Genomic DNA, 21,469 nt, shown 5'->3' on the forward strand with positions numbered 1-21,469 from the left:
TATTTGGGATAGTTGAGTTGCGTAAGCGCATTAGGTGCTTTCAAATGAAGTTGGTCCGCCGTATACATGAAACCGAAATGTATCATTATCGATGATTTTTGCGCAAACTTTACAAGTGACTGGGGACAGAGAAAGACCACACACACGGCACATATGAGCGCAAAAGTTTGCGCAAAAATCATCGATAATGTTTAACCAACTAGCCCACTGCCAAGTTTTTCCCGAAATGTATCGCACCCGGACCTTTTACGAGATGGATGCAGAAGTGCTTTGGCGGTGGCTTTGATGGGAAAGCTATTGTCAAAAAATAGGGCCTGGAGTGCTAACGCAAGGAGTATTTGGCCGTAACGCATGCGCAGTGGCAAAAATAGAAGGCGAATACATGCGGAAAGCTCTCGCTACCGCAATTTAGTTCAACCTAATGAAACTGACAAGCTAACGTTCGGCGGTGTCAATGCGAAGATGGGCAGCGAGCTACGCTAGTAGAGTGATAGTAAATATTGTTAGGAGGGTGCTTACGAAAGCAGCCCCTACGGCACTTAAACCCACCATATATCCATAACGCCAATTCTACAAATCCCAATGAAGTGATTTAGAAAACGCTTAGAATAGTGTCTCGTATGAACTCAATAAGACCAATCGCACGTATTGTGCAACGCTTGAGTTCCTTGACAGATTTCGTTGCGTTACAGGCCGCTTTTTCGACCATCTGGATTTCATGAACGTGCACCTAAATCTAAGCACACGGGCCTCTAGCATTTTGGCTTCGTCTAACTGAGCCCACCACGGCTTCCATTCAATTCTGTGACCTTCGAGTCAGCCGTCAAGCACCATAGCTACTAGACTACCGGGGCGGGTAAGAGGCGTTGTTAAGATGTGTAGAAAACGTCGTATACTTGAAAAGTAACTGAACGACTGCTCAGCATTATGGCAGGTAAACTTCGGAATATATAAGGTACATACTTCTAGTAGAAGGCGTTGTGCTTTCGAGAGTCGTGCGCTTGGTAGCGGTCTCCATGAACGGAGCCAACCGTGCCTCTTCCAGCGCTAGGATGTCAGCGAAAATTGGACCGTCTCCTACAGTCTGACTTCTGCCACAAGCTGAGCTCTGCTAGACTGCCACTAGACTGTATTTCCTGCCTAAGCAAGGATCTTCATAGAGAAGGAGAAAAAACACAAAGCGCAAAGGAGGACAGGCGAAAGAGGATAGCCTAGCAATTATATAAACGAATTGTTGTCCTATCGCCGAAATACACCGGAAGCGCTAGTGTGCACTGCTAAACATAAAAAAATCACAGAGTCTATCCAACAATAACATTTCGTGCCTAACTCTTAAAACCACCCGGTGGCCCCACGATAAGGCGATCAAATGTGGGCACACGTTTCCCCTGTCAGCCCTCACTTTTATTTTTGATGGGCAGGGTTTTTTTATTTTTGATCTTGATTTACTACCCCCGCAAGAGCACAAAAATAATGAAGTCCGGCAATACCATCAGCATATAATAAAAATAGCGTAATGTCCTCTATCCTCGCAAGACTCCTTGTCCCTCTACAGGGTCATTCCTTCTGAGCTTCTGAAGAAAAGCTCAGCTCTAGAGCGATAGACCCGGTCTCCCTGTCGGAGGGAGCAGTATTATGGCACCATCGTTAAATACCATACATCGCTTCTTCGGTTTCTCAGGAAGGCAATATTCCCACAGGTGTTACGCGCGACATTGCTCTCAAGTCTGTGGAGAATATGTAGGACATCAGCGCTTAGTGCGTGTAACGTGAAAACTAGTGAATTTTAATATTATTTATTTGCAGCCTGTTAACACATGTAACTTGCGCTTTTGACAGCGAGCTTTTTACTGCACTTAAATTACTACCGTCACGTTATTGGACGTTTTGGAATATCTAGCTTCAACATAGACCATTGAATCCTCCTGTGATGCGCGGAAATTATGTTCGTCCATGCCTGCAAGAGAAAACTGAAATAAATGCACTTCACTGGCATTATCGTCTAGGTCCCGCATTCAGCCATCCTATGGTGCAGTATGCGTACAGGGACCCGTTATGTGCAATCGCGCCATTGTGATCCTCTTACAAATTAGCTACTACTCCACGTTGATTTTCCGAAGAGGCTAACGGAACATTGGAAGCTGACACAACGGCTACGGACTTGGAACAGCATTCAATGCATTCGGAGCTTTGACAACCACTGCGCTCTGGCGTTCTATATTTAGGACATGAAGATTGTACAAGACGGCGGGTGGCACGTAAATGTTATGGAATACCCAAAGTGTATGTAAGCCGTCCGACATTAAAGAAACAGAAGAGAAAATTACCCCAGCTACAGAAAGCAGCAGTAAAATTAATTACATATTTGCGGCAGTGTTTATCTTTTTACACTTCCATCATCTCGCTGTAAACTTTTCAAAGTTCCAGACAAGGTAATTATGCAAAAAGTACTACTTTTAATAGCCTAAGCGTATTGAGGATGCCTAGACACTCCTTTGGATTTATTAGTTGCTCATGGAACAATTTAAAACACTATTTCTTTGTGTCGTTTTTATAGGACACCAGGGGAGGAATAGTTAAGTACCAGTGACATTGAGCAACTTTTTACGAGTGCATTATTAAGTAAATTGAACGACGGAAAAAAATAACTAAAACACTTTTCACTGTGTTTTAGTTATTTAAAACACAAATCACAAGCGCGGACTAATATCTGAAGCTTTATTAAAAATCGCAGAAGAAATGTATACACGTACGTATGCACACAAGACAAACGAAATAAACAGGAAAAAAAAACAAAAAGAAATAATTTGTCCTTTGTGATACAAGGCTTCGGCGCTTGTGTCCGAAAATAGTGGTTTATTTTTTTTTTCTACCCCCCCCCCCCCCCGTCTGTTTGCTAATGATATAATAGCGGGCACACGATGAGCGCTACAAAGCTAGCGAATAGCTGAGGTTCTCAGAAACTACTCACTGCGAGGAACTGTCGATTACAGCCCACGATATTCTTCATCTAAAGCCAACCTTTGCTATCCGCAGCCCAACTGTCTTGACTCTTCAGTGGTCACATGGCTCAGACGCATGCTGTTGACGTTTTTAGACTATTTGTTGCAGATCAGTCGATTTCACATATTGCATGTGCACCCGTCCAGTATTCTTGTGCGTTCACTGTCCTCGTTCTTTGCGCTGCTCGTCCATGTTTTCAGCGATGAACCAACTGACCCAAGCCAGAGCTTTGTAGTCGTAGTGAAGGCTGTCTTGGTGGTAGAGTGCGTGCGGTGCCCGGCCGCTTACCGGAACGTCGCAGGTTTGATCCCGGCCATGGCGGTCATTTTCGATGGAGTCGAAGCTAGAGTGTACTAGAACTGTTGAGTGGCGTGAACGCGCCTCGCCGCCTGATGCCTTCCGCGTCGACCGCAGCGGCGGCGCTGCAGTCGCTCGGTACTGAAGGCGCGCGGCGCCGCGCGCTAGAACGTGCCACTAGAACTGCTAGACGCGTCGGCGGCACCCGGCTAATCGGCACTGATGTGGCTTTCGTTGCGTGTCTATCATTATTAAGCGTAGGAATTGTCGTCGTAAGCCTTGATAGACGAAACTTCAAAGCTTTTAATGGATGCTTGCTTCATATGTGCCTTTGAGAGATACTGCAAATCAGTTATTGTAGCCGAAGTGGCTGCTGGAAAGTAGGCAAAATATAAAAATGAAAACAGGCTGACACCGACCGTGAATATTCACGACCTCAGTGTAATTGAGCCGAAGTCATTGCTGGGCTAGTTAGAACAATTACTCTCAATTAACTAAACGCCGAACGACCGCCAGAAGAACAGAGACAGAGGAAACAAAAAGGGCGTGTCTTATTCAGATTTCTTCTGTCTTAATGCTTTCGTCTGGTGGTGATTCGGCGTCTACTTTATTCAGAGTAACTCAGATGCTATAATGAAATTTAACTGTGCTCAGAAAGCTTTGCGCTGATATTGTGCCGAAAGCACACCGAACATTTACGGCGCGTTGGCGAAGCTGCGTGTACGGTGCGTATCTTTACAAATGCGCTGCGTAAATGTGACCTCTTGACATTACGAGGGCTCAAAGGTATTGCAAGTCAAAGGTAACTCGACCGGTACAAATAACGGTCGTCCTCAGGTGCGTTGCACGGATATTGTTATTAAATGCGAAGCATTTCTTAGCGAACCTCAGCCACTTTGGCCGTTTCTATCTACGTATCTATCTATCTATCTAGCCGCCTACGTCTGGGCGCTCTCCTGGACACCTCCATAATTTGTAATACACCAAAATTGGCATAGCGGGGGACCACTGCATGGCGAACACGATTCACTGGTCATGACATGAATAACGCAAAATACCTGTCGCGTACGTCACGAAACCCTTTCTCTCAGTCGCGTGTGGCACATACCCGTAAACCAGAGTTAACGTTATGCGGGTATGTGCCACAGGTGATACAGAGTGTCAACTAACACAGTAACCGAGAACACACACATTGACACGCAAGAAAAGTGATAATAATAATATTTGTTGGGGCTTTATGTCCGTACACCACGCCATGATATGAGAGACGCCGTAGCGAAGGGCTCCGGAAATTTTGACCATCGGGTATTCTTTACCATGTACCGAGATCGCACAGAACACGGGCATCTAGCATTCTGCCTTCATCGAAAAGCGACCGTCGCGGCCGGAATCGAACGCACGACCTTCGGGTCAGCAGCCGAGCACCTTAACCGCTACACCACCGCGGCGGACGCAAGGAAAGTGAGGAAACTGAAGAGAAAACACCCCTGCAAGACGCCCAAGTATCATCCACTCGTCCACGTGGTCCGCAACGTGGACCACGTGGATTATGCAACAACCGGCGTTAATGCTTCCTTCAATAAATCTGCTGAGAGAACCAGGCCTCTCATCAACCGGTGACTTCAACATTGACTTATCAAGACCCAACAATGCTTGGTGCTTATATTGCGTGAAAGACGGATTGGATGTGGAGAGGGCATCAAAATACTTCCTGCCACGTCCACGACATGAGGCATGATAGATCACTTCATCGTAAGAGGCATCCAGGATTTCCACCAGCTGCACTACACCTCGCACTTCACTACACTTAGAGTTATCATGGCCGTTGTCACGAACGGATCCGATTAACAAGTCCCGTCCAGCTGCTGGTGCTGCCTGATCACGGTGATGATGACCTTGTTCAAGAACTGTCAAGAACCCCTTCTACACATATACACAGGTTCGTGAAACGTGCTTGCGTTCTCCGGCATAACGGAGAAGTATAAGCATAACAACTGTAATTGTGACAGTAACGTACGTGAAGTGCGCCTGCGCGGCCACTCGGCTGTGCATATATCTAAAGAAACTTTCCTGAATGAAGCTTAGTTGCGAGTAACGCCTGTTCTGTGCACCTGTGTTCCTTATTTGTCCTGTTCAGTTTCGCGGTATCCAGTTTTGAAGAATATAAGCACTATACATATCAGCTTACCGCGTCTGGTGTTGGTAACACCCATGTTGCTGTTGCCATCGTTACGTAAACAACTGTAAACCACTGGTTATATATTAGATATGCGGCTCTTCACATATGAGTGTGCATATACCCCGTCCATATTTCTATAGCGTCATTCCGTAACGTTTCGCTCGTTGTGAAAAATTACTCCAATCACCATTCCGCGCATGCTTCGCATAACATCGATTCCCACGGTACGTGGGATCTGCCAATTTTTGCTAGGCACCGGGTGGGGAGGGTATACTTTACTGTCCGTATTTGTGCGTGTAAATATATATGCACACACACACACACACACACACACACACACACACACACACACACACACACACACACATTATATATATATATATATATATATATATATATATTAGATATATATATATATATATATATATATATATATATAAACATAATCTCGCGAAGCATAGAGCACCACCGCCCCTCCTGGCGTCAATTTTGACATTTTACAGATAAAGAAATGAAATTATAATACAAAAACGTTGTCAAAAAGTTTTTCTAGTGGCATCGATAGAAGATCAGGAAAAGTGCAATATAAGATGTCTATTGAGAAGGAGCTGTAATGAATTTAGGCAGAATAGCCCACTGGCTATATTTACATCTGCGCATTTTTAAATGCTTGAGATAAGCCCTGATGCATGAAGTTCGTGCCTCGGAGGTGAACACGCGCCTTCGGCTCGGCTTCCTGGCTCGCCTTTCCGGTATTTTAAGCCCTCAGGGGTCGCATAACCGATGCATCGTAACCGCGGAAGCACGCTGTTGAACAAGATAGCCTTTCGGCATTAAAGAAACAGCGCAAAACTGGCAGAACTCAGCCGTCGCTAATATAAATGTTGCGATAGAGTCATTTGTACTCAGGTTACTCATGAAACATTCGAACGCATTGGAGCTCATACAGGGATCAATGCTCTGGATATATCGTAGAGACTGCCGGCAGAAGAATTGTAGGCTTTGCTGGTTTGTTATTTCTTCGTAGTCAGTGTTCGTAGTCACTTATAGTGTAGCGCGGCTCGAAGTGTTGCTTGCAAACCGCACAGCAATCAGTGAGCAGCTAGATGCATGTGCGCAAAATCCGATTGTCAAATTCTTTGGGGGTCGGCAGGCTCCAAGAAGAGGGAATATCTCGACGCAATTTTGGCACGCCTGCATATTCATTCATGCACCATGGCGCGTAGCAGGCGTTGAAACATTGATTGAAGCTCAGTAATGCATTAAACGCGCTCAAAACGCGCAATTACACGCTTTCGTAGGCTGCGACGCGCGCGCGCCAAATGCAGACGCTCTTCACAGCTTCAGTACAAAGTGACTACAGCGCCGCCGCTACGATCGCCCGTCGGAGCATCACGCGAGATGCGGCACGGCCGCTTCGTTCGTTCCACTTCCCCCTTCTACTACACTGTATCGAAACGCTACATAAGATGCCCCTGTATTGTGCAATGACAGTACAGGTAAACGAACACCGGCTGGTCGAAATTTCCGAAGACCCGCGACTACGGGGTGCCTCATCATATCATGGTTTTTGCACGTAAAACCCTTATATTACTACTTCTAGTATAGTCATAGGCAAGTATTTGACCCAAGGTTTTGCGTTTCACACCAAAAGATGCCTAGTTGTTGGTTATAACCGGAAATAAACTTACTTTCAACGTACATATACCGCAAAAAAGTTGACAATGAAGCTTGAGCTACAGTAGTGGCTGAGGCGAAGGAGCATTCTAGTGGAGCTCCTGTCGAGTCGGCTCAAACAGCATCGGTCATTTAGCCTTCCATCCATCCCTCTTTTAAAGTACATAGAGCATTCCTAATTCAGTCTCGTTTCTTCTAACAATTGAGCAATGTGCAACCCTTGGTCGTGTTTTCGAAAGGCATTAGCCCCCGGTTTAGCCTGGGCGACTAGCCGTTGCTATCCAGTCGAGTATGCTTATTCAGTCTGTTTCCTGAGAAGTAGAAAAATTGTTGCTGTTAATTTTCAGTAGCAACGAACTGCAGAGAAGTTTTAGGGACCGCCCTGTCGTCGTCTCAAATTTCGCTCTGGTGCCACACACGTCGCACGTTTGATCGGCATAACTCGAGCAGGCTGCACGTTGGGAATACAAGAGCGCTTGCCCGTGAACGACAGCTTCGCTTCGGTGATAGCGAACCAAGCTGCAGCGGAACGCCAGTGTCAGGTATTGAGGCCCAACCACATGCGCGCGATTTTCGAGAGACGACGACGAGCGACAGCGACGAGAAAGAACATTTCCTGTCGTGGTGGTCCATCTGTCGCCGTCGCTTGTCAGGTCACAGGATTCTGGGTAGCCAGATAATATCGCTTGTCACCCGGAAGTGGCCATAACCATTTGCATGACCATGCCTCCGCGATCAGCCCACCTTCGACCGAGCTACGATGTCATGTGATGCCGGTGTTGCCTTATGCCACAGAGACGAAGGCACGAGACGGCCGAACCAGAAGCGACGCCAGCAGGGTACACAAGACGTGGCTTCACATGCCACTGCAAAGCGCCCTCTTTGTTTTCTTATCTTGAGGTCGCGCACTCTGCAGTTGTGCGCTGCCCAAAGCAGAGCGGTAAAACGGGATTATGTGGCGTTACGTCCCCTGACGTCACGCTAGAATTTGTGGTGTCATGATGACGTCACAAAGTTTTGCGGTATCTGACGTCAAGATGACATCATATGGTGATGTTATCACGTGATTATTTTTTTCACCACTCTTACCCGCCGCCTCAGGACGCGAGACGGCGCCGATGACGCGGGACACCGACGGTCAAATATTACGTTTAGTTAGGCATAAGGCTTTCGCATTAATAACGGCGCGCGTCCGTTGATTCGGTGACAGCAACATGTATCTATCGGCAGGACGACGCACCTAAAGACAGAAAATGCTTCCTGCGTAGTCGGCGGCAACGAAGGCATCCGCAACATGTAGCGTTTTTCGCTTGCGAAAAACGCCGCATGTGTTTCAAACTTTAGTTGTCGTGGCATACGCGCGTTCCCCAAGAAATTGATATTTGCGCAAAATCCAGTTGGTGCGGTAACGCGCTTCTGTCTTCGCGTCATCCCGCCGATAGGTATCTGCTGTCTTCAGCGGTCCGATAAAAACCGACGGCGCGCGCGGCACATTTCACTGCCTTGCCGCCAGTAAGAAAGCCACCGAAGCATAACAACATTTCGACCTCCTCTCGTTATGTTTCGGCAGCCACTGTTAACGCAACACAAACAAATCTGATTGGAATACCAGCTGGGGAGCGCGAGCAATTTAATCGTTTGACGTTGCGTACAGATACATTGAAAAATACATTGTCAGAACGGAACGCTATGCAGCGTCTACAATACACACAGTTGTGTTCGGAGGTATCGCCGTTTCGTTGATAGCGACAGCACTCAACTCCGTTGCCCGAGGTACTTGAGTGTTTCTTATTTCGCTTCGCACATTTCGATCAAACATTGAGGAAACTGTGCATTTGCTCGGCAGCAATGTTTTTCAATTTTTTGGTCCCATTGTACCATTAAGGAACATGGTATGTGTTGCTTCTTTACAGCTAGCTTCTTATACATAAGGGGGGGGGGGGGGCGATAAGTGTGGAATCTTTCATGTTTAATTGATATTTTAAGTCTTCGTTAATTTGCTTGCAGACAGAGTTTCCTATAAATTCACTGATCTGAAAATTCTCTGCTCGGTCTAAAATAAACCCCTCTTTACATAGTGCGTTCCTGCCATTCTAACGCCAATAAAACTTCTGTTTCTTTTACTATGTGCATTCAAACGCACGAACACAATTTCTGGTTGCTAACATAAGACGATCATCTCAACGTAGGGCTTCCTTGAGTAGTGCAAAGCTCTCACTACTTCCCCTCGCTCTCAAGAAAAAAAAATTAGGCCAGCTCACTCTTTTGAAATCTGAGTAAGAAGCGGAGCTAGCGGGCAAGCGCCAGCACATGGCTAACACAGATTGACTATTAACACGAAAGTGTTTTATGCCGGGGTCTAGCACGGCTCCACTGACGTATTTCCGTCACGAATATGACGTTGTAAAATATAAGACTAACAGTGGGCAAAGGAAAATACCAGAAGAAGAAGTTCCCTCACAGGAATCGAACTTACGACCCCTCGCTCCGCAGCGCGAAACGATTCGGCCACGGACGGCACGTTGTTCGCAATGTTAACGGCGAGCTATTTATATACACCATTTGCCGGTGGCTGTACTCAGAGGACCTGTGTTACAGCGTGTTTTGGTTATCACTAGCGGGATTGCGCGAAGGGCTGAAAGAGCGCGCTTGAATGGTCGTTGCCGTTGCGACGAGCGCCCGCGTCTACAGGGCGTGGTCGCTTGTCCGTGCGCTTATCTCGTGATCGCGGGGGTTTGGACGTCTCGCGTTGAGAGCACGAAGATCACTTGGCTCACTGCAGCGGCCGCCTTTGCGAAGGAGCGCGGTGCACACGCAGAAATAAGTTTACAAATGTGACAATTTTTTCGCTCTCATCCTGTGTATGTTCGTTCCGTGCGTCCTTTCTGCTTGAGCAGCGCGTTGCAAGTTTCGAGCTGCTTGCCGTTCTTCGCGTGACATTAGAGTTTGTTGCTATAGCATTCATTCCTTCGCCGTTGGGCGAAAGAATGCGCAACAAACGCTCAACTACGTCTGTGCAGACACGTTTCACTTATGTGTTATACCGATTCCTATGACAGAGGGATCAGCCATGTTTTCTTCTTCATCCTTCACCACCATCATCTTCTACTTTATTTCATCTTTCTTTATCTCTTTCTATACTGTCATTTCTCCTCATCTTTCATCACCTCACTCCTTCTCACCCTCACTTTTCGATCCCATCCCCTTGCTGAGCTATACTATGCAAGGCTATGCTATCCTTTACCACCTCCCATCCTGTATTCCTTCATCGTCACCCTCACAACACCCCTTCTTAGCATGGCTATGACTATGCTAGGAGCTGCTTGACTATGCCGTGGCTATACATGGCTATGCATGGCTATGTAAGGCTATTCTATGCTAGGATCTCCTTGGGACCTAGTCGCTTTCTGCAGTGCATACCGCGGAGGTTTCTTTCTACGACACCGACCTTACTCCGAGCTGAAACAAGTTCTGTTGTTAAAGTGTTTCGGTTTCTTGTAATAATGGGAAGCCATTGCAAGAAACGAAAAGATAAGAGCAGTCACACAGAAGCTCTGTTTGAGACCTTTATTGAAACACACTAGATAAGCTGTCTATCCTGTTAAATATCTTTTCTACAGAAACTGAAGGGTGACACACCACGCAATGGTTACGCCACTCAGTCAACGTGCATTTTTCCCACCAAGTAGGACTACGAGCTAAAAGGATGGTTTTGCAGAGGAATGACCGTTTGCAGCAAAAGAAACACAAACTATTCCAGTCAGTTTGGCTATATTAACACACAAGAATTTAGACGACTGGTGTAATCGCTTAATAGGAAGCTATACAAGGGCCTAAGAATTGGCTTCAAAATACTTGAGAAATGCATTGGGGTTCAGGACTGCCGTATGCTAAACGGTTACAGAAAACTGACAGTAATAGGGCCGCAACAATAGTATAATGTATTCATCAAAGTGCAACAATGTAATTGTTCGAGCATGGGCCCATTGAACGCTACTATGCGCGAGCTAAAAGAAAAGACTAATACAAGACTCTCCGCGAATGAATGTAGAAATAATATTTGTGGGATAATTGCCAGTCCTCAAAACAGCAGCATATTCACAAGGCAGGCAACTCACAAACACTTCCTAAGGTGTCCCCAGAAAAAAAAACAAAAACCAACGTTAAAGAACAGAAAACATCTACCAAGGTTATCAAACTAAATATGTGATGTGCAGTCAAGCCCTGATTTATCATGTACCTTCAATACGTAAGAGTGATTTCTCCTACAAAAGGTGGTTTTCTCTTTTTAACTTCATAACCATTCGCAACCATTGCGGTATTCACCAGAATCTCTTTACTACATAACCGTTTCCATCTCTGAGAAGGTGGGCCGGCTGCAAGATGGGCCGACTTCGCGAGTGTGCTGACAACTTAAAAATAGGAAGGCAGTACCTTGCACATCACTGTTATAATTGTATTTGCTTAAGTTAGAAAATTTCATGTTGATTGGAAAGTGCAGTGACATGACATTGCTTATTATGACTGCCACAAGGTCACACCTCTAAAAGAGGAAACTCATTATCATGGCGTCTACGTAACTGATAAGACTAGATGGGCGTATCTGAGTAGCTGGACCAGGATTTCACAAATTGTATGCCTTGTAGTTGTTCTGCCTTTGCCGCCTTGGGCAATGTTTGCTTGCGTCTGTCTCTATAAGGCCACCTTGTAGCACCAGGAGGCTGATAGATCGCACTCCATCTCTCACACTGTGTTGGTGCGCAGTGTCCGTAGCGGTATTTAGATGGAAGGCTTTGCGGATGTTCCGTATGACGCATGCATAGACGGCGCTCCAGACTTTTCTGCGGATGACTTAAGGGTCGTGTCTAAACCGCCCTGAGCTTCTGAACTATCGTATGCCACGTCACTAACGTGACTTAATTGTAAGCTCAACGAATGATGTATGACTATTGTACGACTCTTTCGTTATTCAGGAGAGCGGCTTGGGCTTGTCGGTAGCTAATGTAAGTGAAATAGCACAAACTTAGAGACTGGGAATAAGGGTGGAAGGCATCACAAGCCGGAGAGCCATCTTCAAGCTTCTAAGTCCACGCTTTCTGGCTGGCGTTATTCTGTTTTAGTTAGGCCATCCAGACCCCCAATAAATAGGGATATGGTCGCAATTCATTCTATTTGTAGGTTTAATGTATCAAGTACATATACAATTTTGTATATATTTGGCGCTAGAGGATCTCATTTACGATTAAACAAATATATTGCCAACTTCTAGTAAAAAATTTCTTTTTAGATCAAACACCTCAGAGAACTCATGTAGCCTTCCGTCGGGCTTTTGATATAAGGTGCCTCATTATGGAAAGAGAACTTAAAAAAAAAAAACACTAGTGGCTAGACTGAGTGTGACGTACAGTCACACTGATAAACTGCAATCTGATACAGTGGGAACCGTCTGCGAAGGATCAAATGCGGAGTGCGCCGGTGCGTCAGACAGGTCACAGAGCCCTACAAAAACGGAGATGTTGTTCAGAGCACGATTAAAGGAGCACTGTTAATCGATTAAAGGAGCACTGTTAATCAATTAATCGTCATCGATTTCCGCCTTTCAGTTAATCGAATTAATCGATTAAAACTCTTCGATTTATCGATTACGGCAACCCCACCCCTCAATAGCGCCCCTTGGCCGGTTCGCATGAGTGCGAGGCGAGCTGATAGATGGAGGCTGATAGATCGCACTCCATCTCTCACACGGGGTTCCTTGCTGCTTGTTCTTGCGCGCAACAAACACACGCGCTAAAACGCCATCGTAAAATGTCGCACACTAATTTTCAATCCATCTAAATTCTTAAATACAGTTACAGATGAACACGAAAAATAGCCGCAAACGTAGACTCAACGACAAAATGTACCAATATTTTGGAGAGCGCAGAGAGGGTCACCACCCTGCACGAAAATCAATCGGGTAATAAAGGTGTGACTTGCTTCTTCCGCGAGTAAACTCTAAGGTATCTAGACGTGCAACTGCCCTTAACAATCATTACACACTGTTGCCAGCTCCCTAATCTGCCTTATGGCAATCCTGTCTAAACTATTGCAATCTCCCTAATCGCGCTAACGGCTACATTGTCTTTAGTAATCCTTACAACACTGTTGCCACAACCCTAATTGCGCTTATGGCTGGTCCTCTCTTAGTTATCCTTAAGACACTGTTGCCATCTCCATAATAGGGCTTATGGCTATGCTGTCTGTAGTAAACTTGCCACGTTTTCCGCGGTGATGTAGCGCTTACGGTTCCGGCTGCTGACCTGAAAGGCACATGTTCAGTCTCGGGAGCGGCCTGGTCCGCATTTCCATGGAGGCGCAAATGCATAGATGCCCGATAACTGTGCGGTGTCAGTGCACGTTTAAGAAACAATATAGTCGAAATTCACGGAGCCCTCCACACCGCGTTTCCTCATATTGATACGGTAGTTTTGGGACATTAAGCCCTAGTTATTATCATTGAACCATGCAACACTATTGCCATCTCTCTAATCGGGCTTATGGTTTTCGTATGCAGTGAACCTCGGTGATACGAATCTCACGGAACCACAAAAAATATTCGTATCATCCCAAATTCGTATTAACAGAAAGCATGAAAATTAGCATGCGACAAAGAAAGCTGGCGTACATGGTCATTTATTGTTTTTTCAGGGCCGCAGCAATCAAACGTCGCTGGATGAAATCGGTTCGCAACAACCGTACTCCATTAACATTGCAGCCAATGGGCCTTGGCCGGACCAACGAAAAAATTCGTATCACCCGAAATTCGGATGAGCTGTGATCGTATCACCGAGGTTTTACTGTAATCTAAAGATAAGTCATCTATCATTACCAGGGTCAGTGTACATACGCTCCAACACAAGACACTTTCAATAATAGTCTTCCACAAATGCCAAGCTGTTGAGTATATATCTCCTACTGCAGTAGCGCCGTTGTTAGCGAAACTATCTAAATGCCACGCATTTAGACATCACCCACGACACCACTACGTCGAGTGGCTGGTGCGCAGTGTCCGTAGCGGTATTTAGATGGAAGGCTTTGCGGATGTTCCGTATGACGCATGCATAGACGGCGCTCCAGACTTTTCTGCGGATGACTTAAGGGTCGTGTCTAAACCGCCCTGAGCTTCTGAACTATCGTATGCCCACGTCACTAACGTGACTTAATTGTAAGCTCACGAATGATGTATTGACTATTGTACGACTCTTTCGTTATTCAGGAGAGCGGCTTGGGCTTGTCGGTAGCTAATGTAAGTGAAATAGCACAAACTTAGAGACTGGAATAAGGGTGGAAGGCATCACAAGCCGGAGAGCCATCTTCAAGCTTCTAAGTCCACGCTTTCTGGCTGGCGTTATTCTGTTTTAGTTAGGCCATCCAGACCCCCAATAAATAGGGATATGGTCGCAATTCATTCTATTTGTAGGTTTAATGTATCAAGTACATATACAATTTTGTATATATTTGGCGCTAGAGGATCTCATTTACGATTAAACAAATATATTGCCAACTTCTAGTAAAAAATTTCTTTTTAGATCAAACACCTCAGAGAACTCATGTAGCCTTCCGTCGGGCTTTTGATATAAGGTGCCTCATTATGGAAAGAGAACTTAAAAAAAAAAACACTAGTGGCTAGACTTACGTATACGATTAAACAAATATATTGCCAACTTCTAGTAAAAAATTTCTTTTTAGATCAAACACCTCAGAGAACTCATGTAGCCTTCCGTCGGGCTTTTGATATAAGGTGCCTCATTATGGAAAGAGAACTTAAAAAAACACTAGTGGCTAGACTTACGTACTTTTTGCGCGTAGTTGTTCACGCTTGTAAAACAGCACGACACTTGCAGTCACCGCTAATGTTCCAATTAATTGTGCAGTGAACAAAATAAGAAAGATGATAGCTATGGTTCGCATCGGCCAACGGCTAGGGTGCTTCAATCGTAGTATTCGTGATAAAAGAATTATTTTGCGCTTACCTTGGCATATACTATGACAAAATGCGACAAATATATATCGATGATGGCATACGTGTAGATATTAAATAAAAGAAAGTCCATTGGGAAATATGTCTGAACAAAAGCTTCGCTCTAGGACTACCTGCACTGGTATTAGCGTAAAGCGATCGTATTATTAATGCCGTTCTGTCAGATAGTCACTGAGACGAGAGTTCTGGAAAGTACAAGACATCGCCTGCGGCTATAGGTTATGGTGAACAGACAGTTTAACCAAAGAGGCTCCATACGGTACATTATTTTGCATTTTCTATTTCAATGGACGTGAATTGAAGTGCATGAAAAGACAATTTGCTGTCAGCGGGGACCGAACAAAAAGCTGCCAATTGCGCGTCCGGCACTCACCGGTTAAGTTGTTATTCGTTCACGTAAGGTTACTTCCACGGACCTAACAATTTTGCAATTACAGTAAAAAAACTACAAAATAATTGTTGTGGTTGTGATGTTGGAGCAGGTGGGTTTCCCCTGGCCTACATAGCCTCCAATTGTTCCCCTGAGGATCGCATGAATTCTAAGGATGTGTCACCACGTTATAACCAGTCCTAAAAAGCAATCAGAATTCGCTGCACGCTGCTCGTCCTTGCCACGGGCCCTTCAAGAAAAACGACATCTACGAATGTCCGGCGCCTTTTACCAACCCTTTGCAGGCAGCATACCATCGTTGCCCTTTTCGAGTCCAACTGCGAGCAAAGCCAAATAAAGTGCTCAATGTCACCGATGTCACCGCAAAAGGCAGAAAGCGGGAAAGTCCATCACCTGGTCTTGAATTACCAAGCCGGGAGTATGCGGAGTAGGTTCTGACGTGGTACAACAGCGTCGCTTATTCTCGAGCAAGCCCGTGCATCACACATGCTTCATGTGGAATTTTGCGGATCTCGTCGAAGTTATTGCGGATTACATCTTTGTTGTTCTGGTAAATCTTGTGTTTGCCTGAACCGTGCTTCAAAGTGCTACACTGTCATGTGCACTTAGTCGTGGCCGAAATAGCGTCATACACGATGGCCATCTTCTTCCTTGCTGAAGACAGAATGTTATTCTTGTGCATAAATTCACGTAGATTGCGCATAATGTTAGCGATGCTGGTCGATATGAGGGAAAGCTCGCCGAGTCCTTTCCGGACTTTAGTCTTGGCCCACCCATGTAGTCTTCTATACAACTTGAACCTCTGCGCTGCCCCAGATATGAAGAAATATGTCCAGAAGAGAGTGTTTTAGCTCATATGGCAGATTCATCAGCCTCTGATTGCTGATCGAATCGGGACCACTGCACCGGGTATTCTGAATTTGCTAAGCACCATATCCAGCTCTCGAAAGGTTAATGGCGTATTGATCGCGTCGAATAATTGAGGAGACAGAGGGTTCGCAACTCCTGCTGGTCTGCCAGATATGTATAAGTCAGCGAAATCTTCTGCGAGGGTTTCCAAGCATTTTTTTTGTCCCAAAGCGAATGCTTCGGATGACATCTGTGAGCGGATCTGTCTAGAGAGGCAATTTGTTCCGAAAACGCCGATATGCTGTAACAAAAAGTAGCCCATTCAATTCTGCTGAATCTTTTTGTGTGGCGGCGAAAAGAAGCATTTATCCTTTTGTAGTCGGTTTTGTAGGCGGATTTGCTTGTTTTCGCATTAGGATACACTCCGCTCTTCTACGTGGTGTGTAGAGGCTCATTATTTCAAGTCTGGAGTAGGAAAATAATACAAAATAATTTGCCGTATATCTTCATTGGCTACATTGTCTGATGGCTTCATTATTTTCGGCCCAACAGAGAAACGAGCGCCGCCTCAATCCATCCCACAACCTTGTTCTTACAGAGACTGCTCAACAGAAATGCTATATGCTAGACTGCATTAGACGGCCACCGATGGTACCAAACTACAGACCGACAATATCGATCCTTAACACCGCGTCCTAAACGAAATGCGTTCTTCTACGGCGAAATACGATGGACAAGCAGTTCTCATATAGGGATACACTCAATCACGCTCTTCGCATATACCGAGCGACCACTACTTCGAGCAAAAAAATGAGGCAGCTGGTGGCTTGTAAAATGACCAGCAACATGAGAAGGCTGCTCATGTCAAACTCCGTGTCTCGTGTTTCGTACTCAGGTTTTCGTGAATCTGAGTCAACGAGTTTGTGCTCTTCAATATCAAGAAAGAATCTTCGTAGTGGTCGGTACAGAGGCTGGTATTTGCGCATTAGGAAACCGCCGACCTCAATCTTCAGGTGTTCCGCAAATGCTCCAACACCTTTAAGTTTCAGCAGTGAATTGCTTGGATGGCGCCAAGGACCAGTGTAACAGACACGGTCCCGTCTCGATGCACACTGGAGACAATCGGGTAAACTGTTCGTGACAAGTTGTTGTTCGCCCTGTCGCGCGAACTCAAGCTGCAGCTTTTTCGACAATGACTGTTGCGGAAAAGAACTGCGATGTGACTGTAACTCCACATGGCTCATTGTGTACCTGACAACACAAGGTGCGACTTGGTGTCTGTCGATGGCGTGTTCCAGTTTTTTCAACGTGTCTATGCGATAGGCGGGACGCTTAAGCGTTACGATAGCCGTCAACTGACTGCGAAAGCACACGGAAAGTGGCAGTAAGTTCACAAGCCATAGGCCGAGAAGTGCTTTGCGAGCGATGCCAGCGCGACCACGGATGTTCGGCTCGGCAGCCGATGTGGCCAGAACAGCTGCCAGGAGGTACAAAGCCGTATCAGACGCATCTTTAAACAATGACTAATGTTTGTTTCCCATAACCACGGAGGCAAGCACCACAAGTGCGAGCACAACAACTGTAGTTGCTGCTAGTCTCCAAGATTCACCGGCGACTTCAAAGAGAGAAACAACACGATGGGATCCACCCGAGAATAGAAAGTATCGTGAGCGATACGGATTACAGGAAAGTCGAAGATCAAACTCGAGCTAGTATCTAGAGGGGCAGGAAAAAGGGCTATGTCGGAAATGTTAAATAAAAGTCCCACGCTTAGCCCCAGTAGGTCGGAAGCTTCTACTCGTTCAGCAGTAACGTTTTTCCTTTTTAGAAACGCTTGTATTTCAATCACTGACGTGTCGTTGCACGTTTCTTCAGTTGCTTTATCATGACTCATCTTCACGCAAGTTACTCTCAGTGTGCTACCGGCAAGCCTGCGTACGCTGTAAGGATTGAAGTGCCCTAATTTTTCTACCGTGCTCTTCGACCCTGGTTTATGATCTGCCGAGGACCCTTGAGGCAAGAAAAAACTCTGCATGGTACTTTCATTTACATTAAGATATACAGCTTTAAACTCTGATCCAGGTGGCTTGGAACCCTTTCTGGCTAAGAGGGCACGAATATCTGGTCTGCTCATAATAAGAACGCTGACGAACAAGTGAACCACATGACGTCTAGTATCTCGCGTGTCGGTTGTTTTTCCATGGTATCAACGGTGAAAAACACCGGTCTCTTTCCTCGATCGAACGCCATTAAATAATTATCAATGAAAGCTATGTTTTGAACGCTCCAGGTAGTTATCGGCCTGCGGATCCACCGTGCAAATTTTGAGTGCGCTTCTTGCCATGGCTCATTGAAGGAGAGAAGGGCGACATCCGAGATGCCTGTGTAGAGCGGTGACCCGTTCGAGGGCGTGTCTCCTGGTACACCCTTGACAGCAGTCACTGTACATTGGTCTAATAATGCCAGAAGAGCACAGATTGATGTTCCTAGGCTCATCTGCAGAGATGCCCTCGATGTCAGGAAGTGTGCAACCTGGAGGACAAGCAATTACATTTCCTCTATTCCCTGGTTCACACTACCCAAATTTTCTCTCAGCGGAAATTATTAATGGACACTTGTGATCGTTACTACAATGAAACGTGACTACATAGCAACAGAAAAGGCGACAACTTGGTGTAAAAAAAAGTTATTCCGAGGGTTATGCACCCAAGAATGAGTAACGACCGACGGGTCTGCGATTCCTATCACTATAATGTGACGGCACTAAGAATAAACGCAAGGTCAACATGACATCACCGCCCTTCAGCAATATCTCGCGGCGACACTAGCCATGCTCTTGAAGTAAAACATGAAAACAAACACAGATCTATCAGGAAGCAGGGCTGTCCTAGAAGCCAGGGGCGTAGCCAGAAATTTTTTTCGGGGGGGGGGGGGGTTCAACCATACTTTATGCATGTTCGTGCGTGCGTTTGTATGTGTGCGTGCCTATATACGCAAGCAAAATTGAAAAATTTCGGGGGGGGTTGAACCCCCCCCCCCCTTGGCTACGCCCCTGCTAGATGCTACGTGCAATGCCGGATGGTACTGTGGAATTCCATCTATTTCAGGGAAATCTGGAGTTGCGGCTTCAGAACGCAGTGCACACAAGGGTATATGGACTGTGCAACTATGATGTAAAAGCGTCTGGAAAAATTTCTGGATGCATATGTGGCGTTTTTGTTTTCTAAAAAAGCCAAATGCACTTTAACTAAAACTGTGAAAAACGCACTTTTTTGTTACTGAAGATATGGTCGGGCCTGCTCCAACAACTTTTTGCTAGTGGTTCTTGTCCCTTAACCCTTTCGGCCCTGGCGGTGTCAATTGACACCATCACACAAAACTTGCCCTAGCACCTTGGAAATGAAACCAAAACTGCCGATTCTTGGGGGAATACTTCTTCAATCATCCCCACTGCGATTGACATCAAAATTGTGACATGCTTGCGGAGCTGGGAGCCGCAAAGAAGAAGAAGCTTGACCGAAGTCATGGGTGACGGCGAGGCGGGTCAGCTGAGGCGACTAAGCGCCATTTTTGGATCGACGTATCGAAGCTGTTTCAATGAGTATCACACTGAAAAATGAGACGTGGTTCACATTTTGTGTACTCTAGTGAATAGCAGGAAAAAAGATGCAATTTTTCTCATTTCGCAACCGCTGAGCCCTGATGACCTAATTTGACGTCATGTCTGTAAATCCATTAATACTTGCACCACTGGCTCAATTTTTCGTTTTTGGTCTTCTGAGGTCATAACTATTAGGAAAACACGCACAAAAAGATTCCCCGACCAAAATAAAAAATCCAGGGCTGAAAGGGTTAAATAAGTCAAATCTACATTGTGGCTGAAATCTATATAGCCCGCTGCAGTCGGTATTCAGGAGTAAACTTTGTATTTGGCTCTCATAGATTGCAACATTTCATTTGGGTGTGAACTAGCTCGTAAAAGAAGTTTAAAATAATTCGAATCTACGACATAGCAATATTTTGCGATAAAATTAACATCCTCCTTGTGCTTCCGTCGGTGCCGTCCTTCGTCGCATGCGCGTAATGGCGATGAGTAGACTTGAAGATCGCGTGGTGCTTTGTGGCAAAAGGTGCCCCTGTTCTGAACTGGCGGCATCGTTTTCTTGTTCTTGGCATCTATTTAGGTTGGTTGGTTGGTTGGATGGTTGGTTCCTTGGGGGAATAGCTCAACCACTACGGGGGATCGGCCACGAAGCGTGCGGCAGTAGACTTTGTGAAAAAATAAAATAAAAGGAATATGCGAAAAAGATAATTTATAGAAAGAGAAAATATTTGGGCAATTTTGAATTTTTTTTATCCTTTTTTTAATGAAATGTTAATTAAACGATTGGTAAATAATAGAATTAAATAAATACGCAATTACAGAAATATAAATAAGGGAATGAAATGATATATTTCTATTGATAATATTAACATGGCAGTCTCTTTGTTTCTTTATTATAAATGAATATGGCATCATATCTGCCCCTGTTGCATTGCCCTAGTGCCGATGCCCCCAGGGAGAGTAATGCCGATGTGGAAAGCTCAAGGCGAAGTTTTTGAAAAGGAGGTTTTAGAAATCTTTGCCTTATGTTTTGGTATCTTCGACATTCTGTGAAGTAGTGCTCTATTGTTTCTGCTTGACTACAATAATTACAGTTAGGGGAAGGAGCGAAAACCAAGCCTGTGTAAATAAAAAATTAGTGACGGTACTCTGCATCGCAGTCTAGTTAACGTTACTTCCAGTTGCCTTGTACTACACCATGTGCTATTCCACGAAAACCTAAGGTGCTGAAAACATGTATTGTTTAGGACAGAAGATTTAGTACATTCCTCTTGCAGACAAAAATTTCGGAATCGTGCGATCGTGTATTGGAAGACGGCCTCAGAACATTTATGACCGGTCCTTTAAGGGATGCTTCCGCCAGAGTGTCTGCCGCTTCATTTAATATCAGTCCTGCGTGGCCTGGTACCCAAACCAGCCGCACGTGCCGTACGTGATTGGGCATATATG

The sequence above is a fragment of the Rhipicephalus sanguineus genome, chromosome 9, assembly GCF_013339695.2.
Source record: "Rhipicephalus sanguineus isolate Rsan-2018 chromosome 9, BIME_Rsan_1.4, whole genome shotgun sequence".
NCBI lineage: Eukaryota > Metazoa > Arthropoda > Arachnida > Ixodida > Ixodidae > Rhipicephalus > Rhipicephalus sanguineus.